At 36.4% G+C, this 10227-nt stretch overlaps 1 protein-coding gene across 20 annotated transcripts in view; it reads right to left on the minus strand.

The window, feature by feature from the left end:
* The window catches only part of NRXN3 (neurexin 3), a 2041643-nt gene that overhangs the window by 1355278 nt on the left and 676138 nt on the right, over positions 1 to 10227 (minus strand). The gene's annotated exons all lie outside the window — the stretch shown is intronic.

Consider the following 10227-nt stretch of genomic DNA (forward strand, 5'->3'; position numbering starts at 1 on the left):
ATGGTGAAAAGAATCCCATTTCAAAAATTATATTTGATCATTCAGATACAGGTATTCTATTTCTTCTGGGTTATGTGTCTATACATGGCCACCCTTAACAACTCTAAAGTAGGCAGAAGTTTGATTTTTCTCTTCTCTTGTTCCTTACCCTTTTCTAACCTGGGGGTCATCTTTCCAGGTACCCAGTGTGCTCAGTCCCATATTAAAATATACTGTTTGTATATATATGTATATACACACACATTTTATATCTATATATACATATTTGTTTATGCATGTGTGTTCTTATATACATATATGTATACAAATAACTCTATATTAATTTGTATATGCATGAATAGACATATATGTGTTTGTGTGTGTGTGTATATATATATATATATATATATATATATATATATATATATATATGTATATAATTATTTCCAAGCACATTGAATATAAACGAAGACCCTTGTTTCAGATAGCAATTAAAAGTATTCTCCTTTCAAGTGATAGTTGCATTTTAAAAAGGATATTGAAGCAAAAAAGTAAAACAATTTGTTGAATTTTAGGCATCACCAGTCAGAGGGAAGAGGAACTTGGGATCCTTCTTAGACCTTGAAATCAGTTGCCTTATGTCCTGAATAAATAAATGAACTGATTCCTAAAGGCAGCTCTGTTTGTATATATGTTTGGGAAGGAAAGAGGAGACTAACAGGAACTCACACTTCTAAACTCTTACATAGAGTGCTAAGCTGCTCTGATCCTCTCCCACAACCATCTTCTTCCTCTCTCCCCCATGACCAGAATGCCAGTGTACCTAGCTTGTGAAGCTAGTGGCTATTTCAGCCTTGGCATCTGTACATATCCCCAGGCTAACTATAAGTGGCTCCCTCCTTGCTCATGCAGATGATCGAGAATCTGGATTACGGACCACTTCTTTAAACATCTCTTTTTAAACAGATGTGTTGATAATGTAGGGTTTAGATAATGAGATTTTCCAGGCCATAAGTCCCTAACTGTGAATTAATTGCCTAGCTTATTTGCAATAAATAAAGGGGTTATTACATGTAAAAATCACAAGGGCCCACTGAGCTTTTGCAGAAAATGCTGAAGCTTGGGTACACAAGCATCCAACATGTGGCTACTTGTGACTGATCAGGTCTGATAACAACACTTGCTTCACTTATTTCTGACTGCATTTAAAATACAAATGGGGGGCCCTGGGGCATAGTGAAAAGTGCACTGGTCTAGTTCAGGAAACTGTTCCTGTCCTGATTCTATTACAAACTAGCTATGTGACAATGAATGAGCCATATAGCTTCTCTGGGCCTCAGTTTCCCCACCTATATGAAGAGAGATTTAGACAAGATTATCTCTAATGGTGTTTCAGCAATTAAAAAAATAGAAATATATGATTTTTCTGTCTGCTGATAACAACTGTGAATTTTAGTTATTTGGTCTAATTTAGAAGTTATTTTTATGGACAAAAAGAAACTTGTTAATAGTTAGCAATAGTTCCAAGAACACTGTGAAGTAAAAACTACTGTATTTGGACTCTGTCATTTCACTGTTTTTGAAAATTCTGGTTAAAAAAAGCTTCCCTCTGCCAATACAGATTGGCATCTGTTCTGCAATTTATAATTGTTGAGAGTTACCTAAGAGCACCCAAAAGCTCACTGACTTATTCAGGGACATGAAGTTAATTGGTCATTGGTGAAACCTGAACTTAGGTATTCCTGACTCAATTAGTTGTCAAGCTATTATACCGAGCTGCCTCAAAACTAAGGCACTTTCCTCCTCATTAAGGATCAGAGAGGAGTAAAATGGCTCTCCCAAAGCCACAAAGAAGAAAGAAGTGAGATTGAAACCCAGGTCCTCCTTCCTCCAACCTGAGTGTTCTTTTTGCTTGACTAAAACACATTCAACTAGAATTATTCTGGAGAAGAAAACAACCCATTTAGGTTCCAAATGGGTTACTTTCTCCTGCTTTAGAAGCATAAAGAGTTAAGAAAGCAAATGAGAAAACATATATACACTCCAGAAGAATTACCTATATGATGTTATAAACTTATAAGCCCAACCAGGGTGAGCCCTGGATGATGATATGAATCCCACTAATCCCTAGTATCTTTGCTTAATTGAGAGTGCCTGACTGTTGAATGGACACAGAATCACACACTGAATGTTTCTGTGCAACTTATAGAACATCATAAAAAGAAAAAAAGATCAGGAGGAAGGAGGTGCCTGTAGAGGATGTAAAGCACAAATAATTTCTCTTTCCCTCTTTGCTCTTAACATTAGCCTTATTTTTTAGGTATCCAGAAAAAGAGTTTTCATAGGTACTAGAGGATCCTAAGTTGCTCTTGACAAAAAAATCTTACAGTGCTGGTGATAAAAAGAATCACAGACATCTGGATATAGACAAGGGTATCTTTGAAAAATAGCCTTCTTTCACGTGCAAGTATTGAGAGTCAGCCAATATCTCCAAATCCAGAAATGAAGGCATTTATATTGGGGGATGGGGAATGACATTACATATCAGAGTTGTTTTCTTTTCTTTATAATATAGATTATGGATCCAGCTGAGATAAAGAATGTCCTGGCCTTGGCCAAGGCCCATCTGTTGCCCTAGGCAGCAAACCACCCATGTAAAATATAAATATTAAAATATCAGCATGAGGCAAAAAGGAGTATGAGGAGAATGGGGGAGGGAAGAAAAAAGACAGATATCTTAAATGCTTTGGGTTTTCTTGCTGGGTGGGGGAAAAGACAGGAAAGTATGCTGATGCTACAATTTTATTTAGGTCTCTGATTTACTGTTCCTCAACAGCCGCTGTTGAAATTTGTCATTTTGATGAAAATACATTGCAGAAAAGATTTTAACATGTTAAAGACCATGAAATGATCTTCTCTAAAAATGATTACATCCACTTGCCTAGAGTTAGTCAGTCTGTCAGCCCACAACACTTTCAAAGATTGCATATCATACTGGGCTTCCAAAACTGAGTGCTTGTTATGCTCCTCACTCATTCCCAATGTCTTTTCTGAAGGGGACTGGCTAACACTCTGCTTGACTTTTTGGAGGAAAGAAGGCTCAGGAAAACAAAGAAAAGAGTTATAACATTCATTCCCTTGGTTCTTCTTGTCCTTGGAATCATTTGTTGTTGTTGGTCAGTCATTTCAGTCAAGTTTAACTCTTTTTAGTGACCCCATTGGTGTTTTCTTGGCAAAGATACTGAAGTTGTTTGCCATTTTCTTCTCCAGCTTATTTTACAGAGGAGGAAATTGAACCAAACAGGGTAAAGACTTGTCAACACTAAAAACGTTTTTGGGGGGGTTTTTTGGTTTTGTTTGGGTTATTTTTTGGTTTTTGCTATTAGACTATAGAGAGACATTATGAAAAAGTAGAGTCAGCCTTGAAAATAGGTTGGGTTCAAATACAGCCTCTCTAACACTAAAGTTACGTGACTGGTTCATTCACCCACATAATCTCTCAATACTCTGCACAGTTCTCTTAAGATTAAACATTGTAGAGGAGGTTCTGACCTGTATCAGTAAAGAGAGTTTCATTACCTGGGAGTTCTCTATACCGTTAAATCACAGGTCCTATCCTTATTCCTATCCCTATACCTAGTGAAATGATATGTCTTAGCTCCACTCAAAATGACCAATAGCTTTTTCTCTTCACTTCTATTATTTGCTGAGGTAAGAAAACATATGCATTTGTCATTAGGTAGGCAGCTAATTAGGTAGGCACAGTGGATAGTGAGCTAAGCTTGAAGTCAGGAAAATGAATTCAAATATAGCTTCAGACACTTACAAGCCTATGTGATTCTGAGCAAGTCAATCTGTTGTCTCAGTTTCCCCAACTGTAGAAATGATAATAGCAATAGTTCCTCTTCTTGCCCTTCATATCTCTGCATCTCAGTTTCTTCATAAATGTAACTTTATTAGATAAATCCTATCTAAATCTAACTTTCTATAATCCCCAAATCACTTCACTATCTGATTTTTATTAGACCAGCCTTGAGTTCTATTAAATCTTAAAACCAACCATATTTTTTGGTTAGAGTTTATATTTTTTGTTCCCAAGGGCAGGAATAGTATATGCCTTTTCCTTACTGATGTCTGTCAATGGTAAAAAAAAAAAATGAAGAGAGGGCATCCAAAAAGAATAAAGGGAAGGGAAATTCAAGCTATATTTTTTTTTCTCTAATCTCCAATGAAGATATCCTTTAATTTAGTTTCAAAAGTTGACAAATTAAGCAATACAATTAATTGGTTTTCTCATAGGTTAAAACTTGGTTGATGTAATCATAAAGGCAAGGTACCAATATAATATAGCATCAATGATCTGCAGCTAGAAGGAACTACAGAAACCATCTAGACCAACTCCCTCAATTTGAGAATGGGGAAATTGAAGCCCACATGTCTTCCCCAAGGTCACCTAAGTACAAGGTATCAGAGACAGTGATTTGATTCTTTGCGGTATCATTTCCAAAATTCTTCCTTGATATTGGAGATCACCTTGGAACAGGCCTTCAATGCACACTCACACTTGCTTGATGGACAGAAGAGAGCTAATTTTATGACTCTTCTTTCTTGGAAGAACTTCCTAATTTCCAGGCTCTAATGCTGATGCAAAGGCATATAGAAAGAAGCCTGTAATACTCTTTTGTTCTGTGATTCTGAAGAACTTATGTCCCATAATTCAGAAACATCTTGGCTTATTGCAGACAATGGGCAGATGTAGGCTGGCGCTTAAACAGCTTTCAGAAAATGTTGCAATAAAGGTACTGAGCATAAAATGTAAGCCATAAACCAGCCTTTACCAGTCAACACAGCCAGCAGCAGGTGTGGGCCTTCTTCTAAGGGTTTTGAGGCACTGCAGGGAATAGGGTACTGCCCAACTGGACACAGCTCTGGGCAAAACTGAAAAGGGCTCCCACACACTCCCTCCTCCTCCTCTAATACCTGGAACAGTTTCCAGTCACCCCATGCTGACAAAAACTACTTCCTCTTTTCTTCCCCACTATGTTCCAAAACTCTTGTTTTTTCATTGAATTATTATATTAACAAAAATAGTAATTAATATTTCTATAACTAAGTTGTAAAGTTCACTTGCATTATTTCCCTTGATCATTACAACAGCTCTATGAGGCAGATCTTATTTTATGAGTATTCTCATTTTTTTACATTAGGAAACTGATGTTTAATGATTACTAAGTGTTAAGGACAAGATTTAAGCCCAGATTTTTTTTTTATAAATATCAGATTTTATACTAGTTAGATTTCATATTCTTTCATAAATTATGAATTTTTTTGCCACATTCCTCTTAATTCTTCTCAGAGAAGACATGAATATCATCATCCTCAATCTCTCTATCCCAGACTGATGTTACCCAAATCAGGAAAGCTGGACGACTGATCTATGGGGCAAAAAGAGAGTTGTCATTGACATTAACCTTGACGAGGATTTTGTTTTTTCCCTACTTCAAGTTTGTGTCTTCTGCTAGTCTGTAAAAAATAAATTTGTCCAGACTGGACCACTGTTTCTAAACTGTCCCAGAAACCACAGAAATTGTTTTGTAAAAGAAGTAAGAAAGGAAGGAAATTCTTTGCAACAGCCAGACTCTGGGATGCCTGATTGCCTGAGTGGCTTTCACTGTATGGCCATGTATATTCCATTGAGTACTGCGTGTTTCTCTTATGAAATTGGAGGCCTTATAAGCTGCTGGTTTTGTTAAGGTACAGCCTGTACAAAAGGGCTGGGGCAGTGGTGTGACACTACTGAAGACAGAGGAGGTACCACCATCACTACCATGGATTCCATTTCTCTCCCATTGGTCACAGCTCCAACCTTCAAAGGGATTGTGGTGAAGGATAATGGAGAGAAGTGTCTGTGAGGCACTGATATTTCATCCCTGTGGTTTTATTATTAAGGTGAAAAATTATGTATTATATATATATACATATATGTAACATGTGTGACTATAGCTATTTATGTATATGTATGTATATATACATATAAATATATCCCGCTTAATTGTAGCCTTTTTATGGGAAGGGAAGAAAAGAAGAGAGAAAAAAAGAATAAAGTAAAAAGTGAACAGCAGATAACAAAAGAAAACTTACAAGGAAGCAAAGAAAAGGTCGACAACTCTGAACACAATGTATAATATTTATTATGTATGCTTTCTTAAAATGGAAATTTGTTGCTTTATATTTTGAAAGTTCTCTTCTGCTGTGCATATGACAATTTTTTTCTTTTTCTATTTTGTATTTAAGCTTAAACTAAATAACTAAGAAAAAGTGATGTCTAATATATGTAAATCACTTTTTAAATCTTAAGGAGCATTAAAGTTTTGGCTATAATAATAATAATAGTAAGCATTTATTTAAGGTTTATAATGGACTTTAACTAGATTGTCTTATCTGAACCTCACGGCAGCTTTGAGGTCAATACTATTATTATTCCCCTTTTATCAATGAGGAAATAGAGACTAACAGGTTAAGCTACTTGTTCAGAGTCACACAATTAGGTGTTGTCTATAGCAGGATATGAATTCAGATTTCCTTGTCTCTAAACATAGCATTCTACCTACTGTGACACCAAGTTCCTATTCACGTTGGTGAACACTGCCTTTCCATTTCATCTAGTTCATCTTAGTTCTGGGTGGAGGACAAGGGGAGGAATGATAGCTTTTTTCAAGTATTTGGAGAGTTGCCATAATGAACAAAGATTAGACTTATTCTAGCCCCTGAGGACAGAAGACAGAACAATGGCCCACTCTACCTCAGAAACCCTTTGGGGTGGTAATAGCGTAGATTTTATCATCACTTCAAATTATTGCATCTCCTTAATTCTGAACTTTGCATTTCCAGTCTCATATTTCCCCCTTAAGTTTCATTTCTTCTTTTGCCTAATTCCTCTTAAACCTATTTTTATTCTAATCAGGACCTCTAAATACCTCTACCTCCATGTCCTTACACTGTCATCCTCGTTCTGTCCTTACTTATCTCCTTCTATAATCTCAGCCTTACATGTAATATGCTAGTCCAGTAATGCATCACCTAATATCTCAAACTCAATATGTCCAAAATGAAATTCATAAACATTCACATTTCTGCTTCCCTATTTTACTATTTCTGTTGATATCCCCATTGTAGCCCTAGACAACCAAGGACTAGGCAACCTTCAAGTCATTCTTGGTACTTCCCTGGGCTAATTAGAATTTGTAAAACAGGTGACCGGGGATAGAGATAGTAGCCAAAGCTAGGAAATAGAACAGATCTATCTAGCCCACAATACTGCCATATAGAATCCCAAATTTTAAATTTGGAAGGCAGGGAACTCATCAATTATCTAGACCAATTCATATCCAAAATTAATCTCAAATATAATATACCCTAGAAATTATTCATCTCATTTATGCTTTAAGACTCTCAAGGAAAAGAACTTTTCATCTTTCAAGGTAGCCCATTCCACTTTCAAACAGCTCTGAGTGGTAACATGTTTTTTTTGTTTGTTTGTTTGTTTTCCTTTCTAGGAAAACATAGGCTTCATATCGAACCTAAATTTGCTTTTGTGCAACTTACACCCATTGTGTTCCAACTTCTGTCCTCTGGGGCCAAAATAAGTGTACTTTCTCTTCAGTGTGGCAACTCTTCAAATACTTGAAAAAAAGCTATCATTCTTTTCCTTGCCTTTTACTCAGAACAAAGTTTTGTCTTATCCAGGTTAAACATCCCTAGTTCTTTTAATTTATCTTCATATGACATGGATTACAGACTCTTCACTATCCTACTTGTCCTTTTTTGGATATCTATATAGGTTCATATAAGTCATATACTTTTTAGAGCCTAAATTTGCTTTTAGTTTATCATTGAATTTATACTTAAATCATATGTTATTTACCCTATTAAAATATAAGCTCCTTGAGAACAGGCACTGTATTGGTTTTCCATTTGTGTCTCTAGCCCTTTACATAATAATCTGTACATAATAAGAACTTAATTTCTTAGTTTCTCATTCATTCATTCACTTTAGCATTAATATCTTACCATTCTAGAACTCTATTGAGCTAATTTGCAACAGATGTTAGGTACATAAGAATTGTAGACAGTGTTTTATTCATGGCCCAAGGGCCTATTGGAGCTAACCATAGCTCCTTGAAAGACATCTGCAGAACAGACAGATAGAAAGCACAATGCTTTTGGGGGAAGACTAAATGCAGAGAGTTGCTTCCACATGGTATCCACTGGCCTGATATTTGTGGATAACAGCTTCAACCAAATTAAACTGGCAGTAAAAATGCCTACAATTTTTTACGTCATTGGGTAAGGATCAAAAGAGTACTAATCAAATAATTATTGCTGTACCACTGAGATAAATGATGACATCTGCATTTTTTAATGCAGTGACTACATCATTTTAGGTATACTCTATAACCTTCAAACCCGTCAAGTCAAAATGATGAGACAAAGTCTGCTACTGAACAACATGACATGCAAGGTCAAATCAATGACTAGTCAACTGCATGCAGAGGATAGGGATCCTTGATTAAAGGAGCACTTTCATGGAACACACATCCTTAAGAATTACAATAGGCTAGTCATACCAATGACTGGCATGGCACCATAGATCACTATAGCCAATTGTGTGGATTCAGTGTAGTATGCTCTCCATTCCCAAGATCATCTGGACATATAGCCCACAGAAATGTTGGTATCTCCATGACCATACCCCGCTCTTCTCAGTTTCTAAAGCAGAAATGAGAGGCAGGAGGTGCAGCATGTATGGTATACCTATTTATTGATAGCAAAAATTCTTTGGGGATACACCAGTATTTCCACACAGATTTTGACCTCCCTGTAGGTACTTTGATATGGAGCAAGCCACACCCAATCTTTAATTTCCTCCCTCAAGAAATTAGAAGAGTCAAATAAAATCTAGTCACAAAGGATATCAACTCTCACATTCTCTGTGGAACAATACCCTTTATTACAAAATGACTTACATATTTCTTTTCCTTTTAACCCAACAAGATGTGGAGAATTACTAGCATCAGGGTACACAATAGTATGGTGCAGCAAGAAAAGCTCACAAGTAGCAAATAATGCAATGTAAAGAAAAAGTACTTTATCCCCATGGTCATATATCCCCCACAAAACTGAGTTCAATGAAGGAAATGTTACCAATGGGAATTTCCATTTCCTTTGTTTATTAAGCTGGGTGCTTTTATTTTTGCACTTTATCAGTTCATTCTGAGTTAATATCAAGCATAATGCAGGGGGCAAAAAGTAGTTGATTCTATCACCTGGAATTTGCAATGTATACATCAAAATGTCTTATATTTGCTAAGCTCCTTGTTATTTGGCCCAGAATGGATACGATTTGGCTGCACTGTAGCAGCAATAATTGTCTCTCATATATCCCCAATCAGGCTCCTTTTAATGACTAGTCAGAAGTGACAATGTAAAAATGTGCAGTGACTTTCCACTATATTTGGCAAATCTTGGACTGGCTCCCATTGGTTTGCCCTTGAAGAAAGTGATCTTGAAGACACCTTGCTGCTGCAAGCTATGCTACCTGCTGCCTGTCCCCAGAAACCCTAGTGCCAGGGAGAGGTGCTGGATCCAGAAAGATGAAAGAAGCCTGCAGTGACCTTCAGCATTCCACTGTCTTTGCACAAGGTAGAGGAATCAGTGGTACCATAACTGTTTGATGCATCTCCAAAGACAAGTAACTTTCCCACCCTCCTAAGTCACTACTAGGAATAGAGCATATCATAGGAAGATCTGAAGAAATACTAGTAACTTGACAGATTAATTTGCCCGAAGATATCAGGTCATTTTGTCCCTCTATCAGTCCTTTGTTTTTATTATTTTAATTAAACAAATCAAATATTTAAATACTAAAAGATATAATACATTATTTTTATATCTTTAGCCTTATCCTATAAACTGGCAAGATTTCCCAGATCTCATAGTACAGGTATTATTATCCAATGCCATCTGGGAAACTTAAGTTGCATTCATAAAACATTAATTAATCAGTAAACATTTATTGAGTTGATCATCTTCTATATGCCAGGCACTGTACAAAACATTAGGGATCCAAAAAGAGGCAAACAACAGTCCCTGTTCTCGAGGAGTTTACAATCTAATGGACTCAGATGATCCAGTTTAAAGCCCAACCCAGTTCTAATTCTCTAGTGCTTAATCAGGCCTACTCATCAA

This window comes from Sminthopsis crassicaudata, chromosome 2, assembly GCF_048593235.1.
Source record: "Sminthopsis crassicaudata isolate SCR6 chromosome 2, ASM4859323v1, whole genome shotgun sequence".
Lineage (NCBI taxonomy): Eukaryota > Metazoa > Chordata > Mammalia > Dasyuromorphia > Dasyuridae > Sminthopsis > Sminthopsis crassicaudata.